The sequence below is a fragment of the Lissotriton vulgaris genome, chromosome 6 (genome assembly GCF_964263255.1).
Source record: "Lissotriton vulgaris chromosome 6, aLisVul1.2, whole genome shotgun sequence".
NCBI lineage: Eukaryota > Metazoa > Chordata > Amphibia > Caudata > Salamandridae > Lissotriton > Lissotriton vulgaris.
Window position 1 is genome coordinate 1,027,410,807 of NC_141694.1, and position 12,528 is coordinate 1,027,423,334.

A 12,528-nucleotide genomic window follows, 5' to 3' on the forward strand; every position below is an offset into this window, starting at 1 on the left:
TCCTCAGCATTTCCATATTTTTTTTTTTTTGTAAAATCTTTATTTATGATTAGGAATACAAAGAAAAACTGCGGAGGCCCCGCACATTTCCCCACACAGGGGGCACAATCAGAAAATAAAGAGCAGCTGCATTCTATGGTAGCGGATATGCATCGAGTCCGAAGTCAATCAATGCCATAAGCAGTAGTGCAATAGTGCCGAAGCAACAGCTATAGGGCAATGACCGCTAAAGAAAGCAAAGATGAGAAATCTTCCTCACCCACGAGTCCTTGTGTCTAGATTGAAAAGCCTTGGACTCTCCTGTGGGCACCGCAACAAACCGAAGAACCAAGAAACTAAACATCCCCCCCCCCCCCACCACCCTCCCCCCAGGGTGGTGACTCCAGATATACCATGCAAACACACAGAACGCACACTAGACCTGAAAGAGGTGCAGTGATCTCAAGGAGGCTGGGCAGACTGCCGATGGTAAACCTTTAGAGAGATAATTAACCAAAGGGCCCCACCGGAACTGGAAATTCTTGAAATTACCCAGGAAGATGTCTGCCACTCTCTCCATGCTAAGCAGCTTACAGAGCCGTGCGTGCCATAAGGAGATGGCTGGCGCCTCCGTCTTTTTCCATGCGGCAGCTAGAGTAAGCTTGGCTGCTCCAAGGCAGAGCCACAGGATCTGTTTGTCAGTGCGTGTCTGATACTCAAGGTCCGGCTCACGAAGGCCCAACAGGACAGAGGCCATAGAGTCCTCCACAGGGTAGCCAAGTATGTCCCTGATATGCGAAAGAATCTCCTCCCAGTAAGGACGAATTACCGGGCAGTCCCACCAAATGTGGCGAAAATCCCCAAGGAGGCCACACCCCCTCCAGCACCTGTCAGAGGTGGCCGGGTATATGCGATGGAGTCTGGCTGGGCACAGGTACCAGTTCATGAGCGTCTTGAGGTGGGCTTCCCTCAGATGCAGCGAGTGATTAAACGCTGCTAAATCCTTCCACAATGCCGACTATTCTTTATCGGAGATATCTCTCCCCAAAATCTCCTCCCAGTGTCCCATGTAACGAGGGCGAGGCGTCACCGCTGAGGTGAGCAAGAGCTGGTAAATAAAGGAGATGACCCCTTTCATGGCAGATGTCCGAAGTATGAAGGCCTCAAAGGGCGATGGGGGTCTCGTACCCGCCTCCAGCACCCCAGGCGATGTGGCCCAGTGAAGTAACTGGATATGGCGATATCGTTCCGACGGGGGAACCCCGTAGTCCCTCATGCAGTTAGCAAAGGAGAGAGGTTCCTGGCCGTGAAATAGATGGGTCAAAGCCCTGCAACCACCTTCCCTCCATACATCGAAAGCCCCCTCTCGCAGCGCCGGCGGGAAGGCTCGGTTAAAGTGTAAGGGCGTGAATGGAGAAGGAAATGTGGTCCAGTGCTCATCAGCGGCCAGCGTGTCCCAAACCTTCCGAGTGGTACTCGTCGGAGTACTAATGTAAGCGTTCAGGGGTCGGTCCCTCTTGGGCTTCCAAGCCAAGTCCCATACCGATCTGCCAGCGACACTCCGGTCCATGTGCAGCCAGTGTTTCTCCGACGTTTGTTGGAACCACTCCACCAGCACTCTCAGTTGCGCCGCTTTGTAATAAAGCTGCAAATCAGGAAGGCCCACGCCTCCTTCTTTTCTCGAACGTCGCAAGACCGCAAAGGAGAATCGTGCCCGACCCCCTTGCCATACAAACCGCAATATCTGTGTCTTGAGGCGTCGGAAAAAGTCATTGTCGAGTGGTATGGGCAGTGCTTGGAAGAGATAAAAATATTTAGGCAGAAGGACCATCTTAATGGCATGGATTCTGCCCAGCCACGATAAGAATTTAGAATTCCACCGTTCTAAGTCCGCTCGGGTCTCCGCTAATAAGGGTGGGAAGTTAGCCGAGAACAATTTCCCCACCGTCGGCGTCAGATGGACCCCTAGGTAGACAATCGAGCCGGTGGCCCAGGCCAAAGGCGTCAAGGGGTGTACTCGGTCCACCTCCGATTGTGAAAGCGTAAGATTCAGGACATACGACTTGCCATAGTTGACTTTGAAGCCGGCCACCTCTTCATAACGCAGCAAGGCCTCCCTGATACATGGTAGTGATTGTACCAGATCCGCGACAGAGAACAAGATGTCGTCCGCAAAGAGCGTAATTTTATGTTGCTCTCCAGTGAATAGAAGACCCCGGATCCCTTCGTGCTCCCGCACCGCCATCGCCAATGGCTCATTGCTTAGCGCAAAGAGAAGGGGGGAGAGAGGGCAGCGCTGTCTGGTGCCGCGAGAATGCGGGAAGAACGCCGACAGATGGCCATTCACCGCTACCCTAGACCTGGGACCGCAAAAATTTGCCTTCACCATAGTGATGAATCTATCCGAGAACCCGAAAGCCATCAGAGTATTGAACAAGAATCCCCAATCCACACGGTCAAAGGCCTTTTCGGCATCTAGACCAACGAGGACCGCCGGGATTCGAAACCTGTCTGCCTTATCTATTAAGTGAATCACCCTCCGTGTGTTGTCATGGGTCTGGCGCCCCTTGATAAATCCCGATTGGTCTGGGTGTATAATCGCCGGCATCAAATCCTGTAGCCTATGTGCCAGGATCGCGGAGTATAGTTTGGCGTCGATGTTAAGAAGAGCTATGGGGCGTAATGAGGAGCAATGGGCGAGGTCCTTCCCTGGTTTAGGCAAAACCGTTATCACGGCCTCAGCAAGGGAGCCAGTGGAAGAACCAGAACTGGACATGTCATTAAAAAGGGAGACAAGAAAATCGCAGATCTCCGTGGCATACGATTTGTAAAAAAAGGCGGTGTAGCCATCAGGCCCGGGTGACTTGTGACATTTCAAGTCTTTGATGGCATCCAGTACCTCCTCTCTGGTAATCGGTGCCTCCAACAGTTCATTCCATTCCTTAGATACCTGGGGAATGGGTAGGCACCGCAAGTACTCCCGTTGATCATCCACGTTGAGCCCATCCCCTGCATAAAGATTCGCATAGAAGCGGCCAAAAATGGCCGCTTTCGTTTCATCTCGGTGCTGCAGAACGCCCGACGCATTGCGGATCCCCCAATATACTCTCGCTCCCTCCTATCACGCAGTTGGCGAGCCAGGTGTCTCCCCACCTTATTCCCATGAGAATACGATTGTCTTCCCAACCTCAGCAATGTAAATTCTGCCCTGTTATTATAATGGGCCCTCAATTTCCCCCGCACCGCCGTCAATGGCCGGAGGGTCAACCTCGAGGGGTTAAGCTTGTGGGCCTGTTCGAGGACCGCCAGCTCTGCTTCCAAGTCCTCCCGCTCCCGGCGCCGCAGACGATTGAGATGTGCATTGAGGCCCAGGCAAGTGCCCCTGATCGACGCTTTAAAGGCGTCCCATGTAGTGGAGACCGAAGTATCAGACACTGGGTTGAGCTCAAAAAAGTCCCTAATGGCTCTTCTCAATGCCTTATTAGAGGTATCATCCCTGACCACTGAGGCTGGGAAATACCATTTCCGCTGCCCGTCGCCAGCCGGCGACCAGCGTAGGTTGAGCACAAGCATACTGTGATCAGAAACTGATAACGGAAGAATGGTAGAATCGAGGACATCTCCCCTGATGGCCTGACTGAGGAAGATATGGTCCAATCGTGAATAGGAGTGGTGAACATGCGAGAAGAATGTGTAATCCCGGGACGTAGGGTGAGTGGAGCGCCAGCTATCAAACAACCCCAGTTCCCCAACCAGCTGCTGCGTTGAAGCAGAAAACACACCTGTGTCGGCCCTGTTGGCACCAGAGCTGTCTACCTTTCTATCCCACACCAAATTAAAGTCCCCCATTAAGAACAAGTGTCCCTCAGCAAAGTCTCCCACCTTCTGCAACAAGCTTTGTAGAAACCCATTCTTACCGGCATTGGGGAGATACACCACTACAAATGTACACAGCCTCCCTTGAACAAGACCTTTCACCATCAGCCAGCGGCCCTCCTTATCATTGCGCGGAAGAGCCACCCACCTATGTTTCGTGGATGCCGAAGACCTGTATATAAGGGGAAAGGCCCTATGCTGAAGGCGCAGCTCATTCTTGCGTGCCAAATGGGTCTCCTAAAGACCCACAACATCCAACTGATGGTCAGTCACATATTTCCATACCTTCTGACGCTTTTGCGGGGAGTTCAGGACCTTAACGTTCCAAGTTCCAATACTAACAGGCATAATGAAACAACAAACCCGCCCTCTCTACAATCACCTCAGGAGTCCCCCCTCCCATGCCTCCAAGTCCACCAACCACAGAAAATGCAGGATAACGTCCCAAAGAGCCCTCCCGGCTCCCACCAATCTGATAGGAGTTCGTCAGCGACCTCGAGGCAGACCTCACCCATCCCATGCACACCGCAACCTCCCGCACGCGTTCCAACCACACACTCCACCACACATCCATGTCACCACCACCGTCCCCCCACCCCTTCCCCCCTTCAACTCCCCAACCCCTCCCCACAAAGCCACCCCCCACCCAAAAGGAACCCCAATACAGTTCCATACCCAACAGAACAAGCAAAAAGTGTAAAGACCAAACCACCCGTGACGATGGCAGTCCAAGAAGTCCAGGAAGTCCTCCAGGGGGCGAGAAAGGAACACCTGTCGGTGCGTCCCATTGACCACATACCGGGGTGTCTTCCCACAAAGTACAAATGAACCCACGGTACCTGCATGATCATGTCCCTCCGGCGCCAGTCAGTCCACACTCCGCAGCTCAAGCCGCCCCGGAGCCAAGCTGTGAGACCGCTAGGGTGGCGATGCGACAGAAGCCACCGCCTTATCCCTTTCTTGGAGACTGGTCGCTCGATCCGGAATTCTCCGCTCCCCCTCTCCGCCCACTCTCTGCCAAGAGGGGGACCGCCGCCGTCCCCTCGACGGGGAGCCACCGCTTCCAGGAGGAGGCTCCGTGTCGTCAATGCCCAAGAGGTCCTTCGCCACCTGCAATGACCTGATCTGCGCCAGCCTGTTTTGCCGTCGGAAAATGATGCGGAACGGATGGCCCCATGAGTAAGCAATGTTACGGTCCCTCAAGAAGGTAGTCACAGGTCAAAACTCACGCCTCTTCCGAAGAGTGGATGCTGCCAGATCCTGATACAGTTGAGGATGATGACCCCGGAACTGCAATGATGGAGTCTCCCGTGCCTTCCGCAGGATGCGTTCCTTCAACTGAAAATCGTGGACACAGACCAAGATGTCCGGCGGAGGGCCCCCTCCACGCCTGGGCAGCCCGACCCTATGTGCCCTGTCCATCTTGATCTCGCTGATGTCTTCATCGTCCAAAATCTGTAGAAACAGCGCCAGGACATAGCCCCTCAGATCGCCAGACTCCCCCTCCCAGGGAACCGACCGTATGCGGATGTTGTTCCTTCGGGAACGATTCTCTAGGTCCTCCGCATGCGATTGAAGGTCCAGGTTTTGCTCTGTGAGCCGCAGCACATCTTACTGCAACTGGTGCACATCGTTCGCCACATTCAAATCATGATCTTCCAAGGTGGCCACCCTCTCGCCGATACCGTCCACGTCCCTCCTCACCTCGCGGAGGTCCGACGCCAGCTGGGCACGCAGATCGGATATATCTTCCTTAATAGAGGCGAAAAGCTCCGTCATGAACGCCTTGGTGGCTGGGGCCTCATCGTCTCTTGATGCAGACGAGGCGCTCGTCCCAGGAGACGGCGGTTGCTGGGATCCTTTGGGCAAACCGTCCTTGCCATTCTTCCCCCTCCGCGGGTTGGTCGCCATCTCAACCCTCCTAGCCGCTGGAAGTCGCCCCTGGTTGCCGTGGGTGTCCACCCCAATGCGCAACCTGGCCGATGATCCTGATCGCTGGATCACCAGGAGGGAACCCCTTGACCAGGCCACCGGCTATACTCCGCACAGGTAGGCGCCTCCGTGCTCCGCCGCGGCCATAGGAAGGTAGGTCTCCGTGACCGGCCACCCCCCGTCGTGATCAGGCCCGAGCCGTCCGAGTTCAGCACCCAGCTTTCGACTCTCCGTTAGCTAGATGGTTGCTGGCGTCGGGGCTCCCCAGAGTGTATTCAAGGCCAGGGTCACCCCCGCCGGTCCCAGCTGCAGCTCAGAAACAGTGTTGCTCCACAGGCCGCCACCTGCGCCAGACCTCCAGGCCTCAAAGGCGTTCCCTCGCCGCCGCACTCACACCAGCCAAGCGGGGGGAAGGGCGTCCCCTCTAAGTTCGCGGTCCAAGCGAGCCGTGTGGTACCCCGCTCCAGGCGCCCTCAGACGTGGTCAATGTCCGGGCTGGACACTGCGGAGCAGCCCGCACCGCCGGGCAAGATAAATCCTTCCCTCCTTCCCCCCGGCTCGTGGAGAGTCACGGCGGCAGATAGTGCAAGTCCAAGAGGGGGGGAGGCGCTGTGCGAACGCGGTGGGCCACCGCAGGGTCCGACCCACCTGCGTTGCTCGTCCTCCACTGGGGCTGCCCCCACGCTCCGGCCCCGGTGCTGATCAGGGATCGGGGACCTCCAGGCTGCTCACCTCCTTAGACGGCCCAGCGTCTCCTCTCCGTCATGCCAGTCCCCCCCCCCCGGCGGAGGCCCAGGGCCAGGCAGGGCTCTGCTCCGCAAGTGAGGGGGGGGGGGTCCGCCTCGCGGCAGCGCTGAGGACTCTCGCCGGGCACCGCGAGTCCAGACGGAGCCCGGTCCTTCGCCGCAATTCTCTGGCCGACGGCCTACTCCTCTGCTCCGGCGTCCGCCCCATACGTTAGAGCGGGGATGTCTAGGCCGCTCTCTGCTGCCGCCGCCGCCGCGGGCCCGCTCCTTCCTGCCGCCTTTCGGAACCGGGCTGCTCAGCCAATTCGCTCTCCGGGATGGCGAGAGCGGTCCTGGGGAGGGAGCTCCCAAGCAAACTCACTGCTCCGGGGTGCTAATCGAAGCTTTGCAGAGTTTGGCGCCGGAGGGACCGCAAAACGCGTCTCACTCCGTCGCCATCTTGGCCATGCCCCCCTCATTTCCATAGTTTTTTTATATCCTGGGTACCCAGTGAGAGGATGGGTGTGACCCCACTCTAACGCCTGCTGCTGTAAGTCATGGGTAGGAAGTAATAAATCCCCTTGGACAAAAAATAAGTCCTGTTCTTTAACAAGTTCATCTGGGCCCACTAAACTCTCTAAATTTACAGACTATTGTGCTTCCTTCACTGTGTTTAGGAATTCCTCTTCAGAAAAAATAACTCCTATTATGCGCTCTTGGTGTATTATGGGTGGGGGCTCGAGTTGGGATTTTTCTACTTCATGTTATGTTATGTTATGTTATATGTTTTGTAGAGCGCGACAGCTGCCCCAGCAACGGGGCGTCCCGGCGCTAAGAACCATAGCATAACCAACTGAGGAGGGGGGGGGGGAGAAGAGACTACAGAAGTGGAAAGAGGTGCGTTTTTACTGCTTTACGAAAAGCGGACAGGATGTTAAGGCAACGAATGTGGGGGGGCAAAGAGTTCCATAATTTTGCTCCCATTAATCTGAAGGAGCGACCTCCGATACGGCAGAACTTCGTGCGGGGGACCACTACTAAGTGTTGACCCATAGAGCGAAGATTGCGTTGGGGGGTGTAAGGTGTTAGCAACGCTCGTAGAAGTTCGGGGCCTTCAGTTTTAAGGATTTTAAAAGCGATCGTAAGAGCTTTAAACTGGATGCGAGCCTCCATGGGCAGCCAATGGAGCCTCTGTATGGTGGCTCTAGCCGAGCATCTTCTGGGCAGGCCTACAATTGCCCTTGCCGCTGAGTTCTGAATACGCTGGAATCTGGCTATCTCGGCTTTGTTAGAGCCCAGTAAGAGGACGTTCGCATAATTCAGCCGGGCAAGGATGGTGGATTGGACAATGAGCTGCCTTGTCTTGGGGTCAAAGAAGCCTAAAATGGAATTAAGGCATTTCAGCAGCCCAATACATGTAGCTGCTACTTTTTTGGTATGCGACTGGTAATTCAGTGCGGGGTCCAACCATACTCCTAGGTTCTTTACCAGGGATTTGGGAGGGGGGGGGTGGGGCCCAGCAAAGGGGGCCACCAATGGTCGTTCCAGCCGCCAGTGTTCTTACCCAGGAGTAACACCTCGGTTTTTCCTGCATTTAGTTGTAGACAGTTTGCAGTCATACAGTTGGCGACTGCAGCTAACCCATCCCAAAATCTTGTAGCAGTGGCAGAGGGCACCTCCGTGAGGGTGATTACCAGCTGGGTGTCGTCAGCGTATGATACCAGCGTGAGGTTCCATTCTTTGGCCACTGCCGCAAGAGGTTGCATATACACATTAAAGAGGGATGGGCTAAGGGCAGAGCCCTGTGGGACTCCCTGGCCGATCGCATGAGGTTGGGAAATAAAAGGGGGGGCTGACACGCGAAATGATCTGCTCGTGAGGAATGACCGAAACCATTCCAGAGCCAGTTCACTGATCCAATGCTTTCCAGGCGGCCCAGTAGGATATTATGGGAAACCGTGTCGAATGCTGCACTGAGGTCGAGCAGTATCAGCGCAGCACTCTGACCGGTGTCCATAATCCTCCGGAGGTGTTCTGTGGTGGAAAGAAGGGCGGACTCCGTACTGTGTCCAGGCCTGAACCCGTGTTGGGAGGGGTCCAAGATGTTATTTTTGGCCAGATGATCAGTGAGTACGGTGTTCGCATGGGCTTCAGCTAATTTAGACACCCACGGGAGCAGTGAAACTGGCCTGTAGTTTTCCGGTTTTGCGGGGTCTAGAGTAGATTTTTTAATTATGGGAGTAACCCAAGCCTGTTTCCAGCATGTAGGTACTGTGGCTGATGAAAAGGAAAGATTAAGGAGTTTGGCCAATGAAGGTAGGAAGAAGTTCAGCGCTTTAAAAAAGTGGGCTGGTCTCATGGGGTCTGAGGGGGATCCCGATTTCACCTTCCTACAAATTGTAGCTAGGTTTTCAAGAGAGATGGCTGGTAGAAGGGTGAGCTTGGAGCCTTTGAGAGCACAGTTGGGAGAGCCGGTGCAGTCAGAAGGGGTATGTGAGAAGGTATTGTAGATCTTTATCACCTTTTCTGTGAAGAAGGTGGCAAGATCATCGCACTGTTGAGTGGAAGAGATGCACAAGGCAGAGGTGCCACCATTTTGTAATTTTTGAACCAATTTAAAAATTGTTTTTGTGGGGTTATAACCTAATCCAGACATGGCATCCGCCTCCCATTTTTCTTTCCTGCTTGAAATTGTATAATGAAGTCATGATCAGTAAAAAACAGTGCCCAACGTAGTTGTCTTATAGATTTAAGAAATTGCAAATTGCGATGATCTGTAAGAACAGTTATCCTGTGATTAGCACCTAAAAGATACTGCCTCCATTCCTCAAAGGCCTTTTTTATAGCTAACATTTCCTTATCCCCTACAGCATAGTTCAACTCAGCCGGTAATAGCTTATGTAAATAATATGCCACAGGGTGAAGACATCCTGTGTTTGGGTCAACCTGAGAAAGAACCCCTCCTACAGCTGATTGGGAGGCATCGGCCTCAACTACAAAGGGTCGGGAAGGATCAGGATGTTTCAAAACGTGTGCCTGTGTAAAGGCATCCTACAATTTACAAAATGCCTCTTCCGCCGCTGGTGTCCACAAGAATGTAACCCCCTCCTTGAGAAGTTTGGTGATGGGGGAGGCCAATTCAGAAAAGTTAGCAATAAAACGTCTGTAAAAATTGGCAAAGCCAAGTAAGTTCAGAATGTCTCTAACAGTCCTTGGTGCCTGCCAACAAGTGATAGCTTCCATCTTCTGTGGGTCCATACTGATTCCTTGTGGAGACACAATATAACCAAGAAAGGCTACTTGGAAGGTATGGAATTGACAATTTTCTAATTTGAAAAACAAATGATTGTCCCTTAATCTTTCAAGGACCTTCCTCACATGGATTTCATGTTTTTGGAAGGACAAGGAGTAAATCAATAGCTCGTCAATATAAGCTGTAACAAAGATGTCTAACATGTCTCAGGACTTAATTGATAAAACACTGAAAGGCTGAGGGGGCGTTACATAGTCCGAATGGAATGACTAAGTATTCATACAACCCAAACTTAGTACAAAAAGCAGTTTTCCAATCATCACCCTCTTTAATTCTCACCAAATGATAGGCTCCCCGTAAGTCCTATGGTGAAAATCTTGGCATCTTTTATTTGATCAAGAAGGGAAGAAATCAGTGGTAAAGGGTATCTGTTCTTACTAGTAACGTCATTAAGCATCATATAGCCTATACAACATCTTAGACCACCTTCTCGTTTAGGAATAAAGAAGAGAGAGGAGGAGGCTGGCGACCTAGTAGGGTGGATAAATCCAATTCTGAGAATTTCATCCAAATAATCTCTCAAATAAATATTCTCTTTTTCTGTCAAAGCCTATATTCTGCTACAAGGAATGCGGGCACCTGGCAAAAGATCGATTCTACAATCATAAGGCCTGTGAGTTGGAAGGCTAGTGCCTTTTCCACATCAAACACCTCTTTCAAATCGTGATACATAACAGGTAAGTCAGATACGTGAGAACCAGTGAGTACTCCTACTTTCTCTGAATCATTTGGCAAGGGGAAAACATGTTCCTGGCAAAACCCCAGATTGAAGATCAACCTCATCTCTGCCCAATTAATAGTGGGATTATGTTGACGTAACCAGGGTAGCCCTAATATTGCTGGGAATGGAGGAGACTGAATTAGATCAAATGCAATACTTTCTTGATGTCTCTCCTCAATAACCAGGGTTAAGTCAATGGTAGCGTGTGTAACAGGACCAGATTTAAGGCTACTGCCGTCTATGGGTGTGACTTCCTCCCAAGAGCCCTTAGGCACCAGAGGAATCTTCCTACTATGTGCCCACTGAAGGTCCATAAAATTACCAGAGCCACCAGAATCTACCATTATTTGGACATCGATAACCTGTTCTCCCCATATGAGGCGAGAGGAGAGTAGGAAGTGCTGGGAAGATGAAATAACAGGTTTGGTTTGTGAGACAGTTAACCCTGAACTACCCGAAGTCTTTGTCTCAGGAGAGTTCAAGCTTGTTAGTTTTCAGAAATTCTCTTTTGTTTTGGCTTAACAGGACAATCTTTTAGGAAATGGCCTGGTTGTCCACAATATAAGCATAACCTTTTGTCGCGCCTTCTTTGTCTTCTCCACTAAGTGGTCCTCTAACACTTCCTATTTGCATAGGTTCTGGATCTTCTGGTTGTTTCTCGACATCCTACCTTCTCTCTCTATACATAAACATGCACCTATCTGGCCTTCCTCTTTCTCTGATTCTGTGGTCAACTTGACCACCAGGTCTATAAGGGCTGTACAAGACTCAGGGGGATGGACTACTTGTGCTAAAAGATCTTTTAGCTCATCTTTCAACCCTCTATAGAACAGAGCATTACGGTTTTCTTCAGGCAAACCTGAGGTTCCGTGAATTCTGAACCTGGGTCATAAAGGTCGTGGTTCCGTTACGATTTTGGTAACAGCGAACCGTAAACAGTGAGTTCAGCAAGCATGAGTGTTTTCGTCATGTTACACCGATGGATTCACTGTGTATTTGACGATTTAATTCTGAAACCCTTGGGTTCCATTTTGTGCATGGCAGCCATTTTGTGGATTGCCCTCATATAGGCCTATGACTGTGGCTGAACAAGTCTCTGGGACACGTGCACCTTAGCTTGAGTTTGTGCTGACTTCTGTTTGACCTGGGTGAACTGACCCTGTTGCCTGAAGCTGACCTTGCCAAACCAGTTCTTGCCCTTTAGCTGATCAAGATTAGGATCAAAGAGCAGGACATTGTTGAGTTTATTGTACACGCACACACCCCTTTATCTTGCTTCTATCTGTTTCTGTTTCCATCTTTATGGTCTATTTATGATGTGGGCTGCTGGCCCTTTTATTATGGGTTTTGTCCAGCTTGTCTAAAGAAGAATGTTTATCTTGGGTTTGTTTAATGATTAATTATGGGCTGGACAAACTGAAAAATGGGTTTGTCATCATGCAAATGCTTTTGTTGTGGAAACATGTGAGTGGTCAAACTGTAAATAAGGAATGTTTGCCTGAAGCACAATTTTTGGCATAAAAAGGGACGACCTACTTTGTAAGTTTGAGCAGTCTCCTGAGAACATACACCGTTTTGTACTTCTAGGACCTCTGTTATTGGCTGCAGCTAATAAATTTGATATTTGACGTCACCAAGAAGTATCCCGTGTCTCTGTTTGCCAAGACAGGAGAATCCGAAGACTTTGGGCGTGCCCCTGGCACCGCTGGATTTAAATCCCGGTTCTTCAAACCCGCCTCTGCTACTAATCTATTAAAAGTAGAAATATATGTTGGAAGATCCTTTGTATCCTGTTTCAAATTTAGAAGCTCATAGTCTACAGACTGCATAAAATATTGTCTGTCAAACAGCTTCTTAAGTTCTCCCTTAAATGCAACATAATTACGCAGCAGTGGATCATCTCTTTCTATAAGGGGTATAGGCCGTGGCTGCAGGTACCCCTAAATAGGACAGGACAAAAGCTACTTTAGCATGGTCGGTTG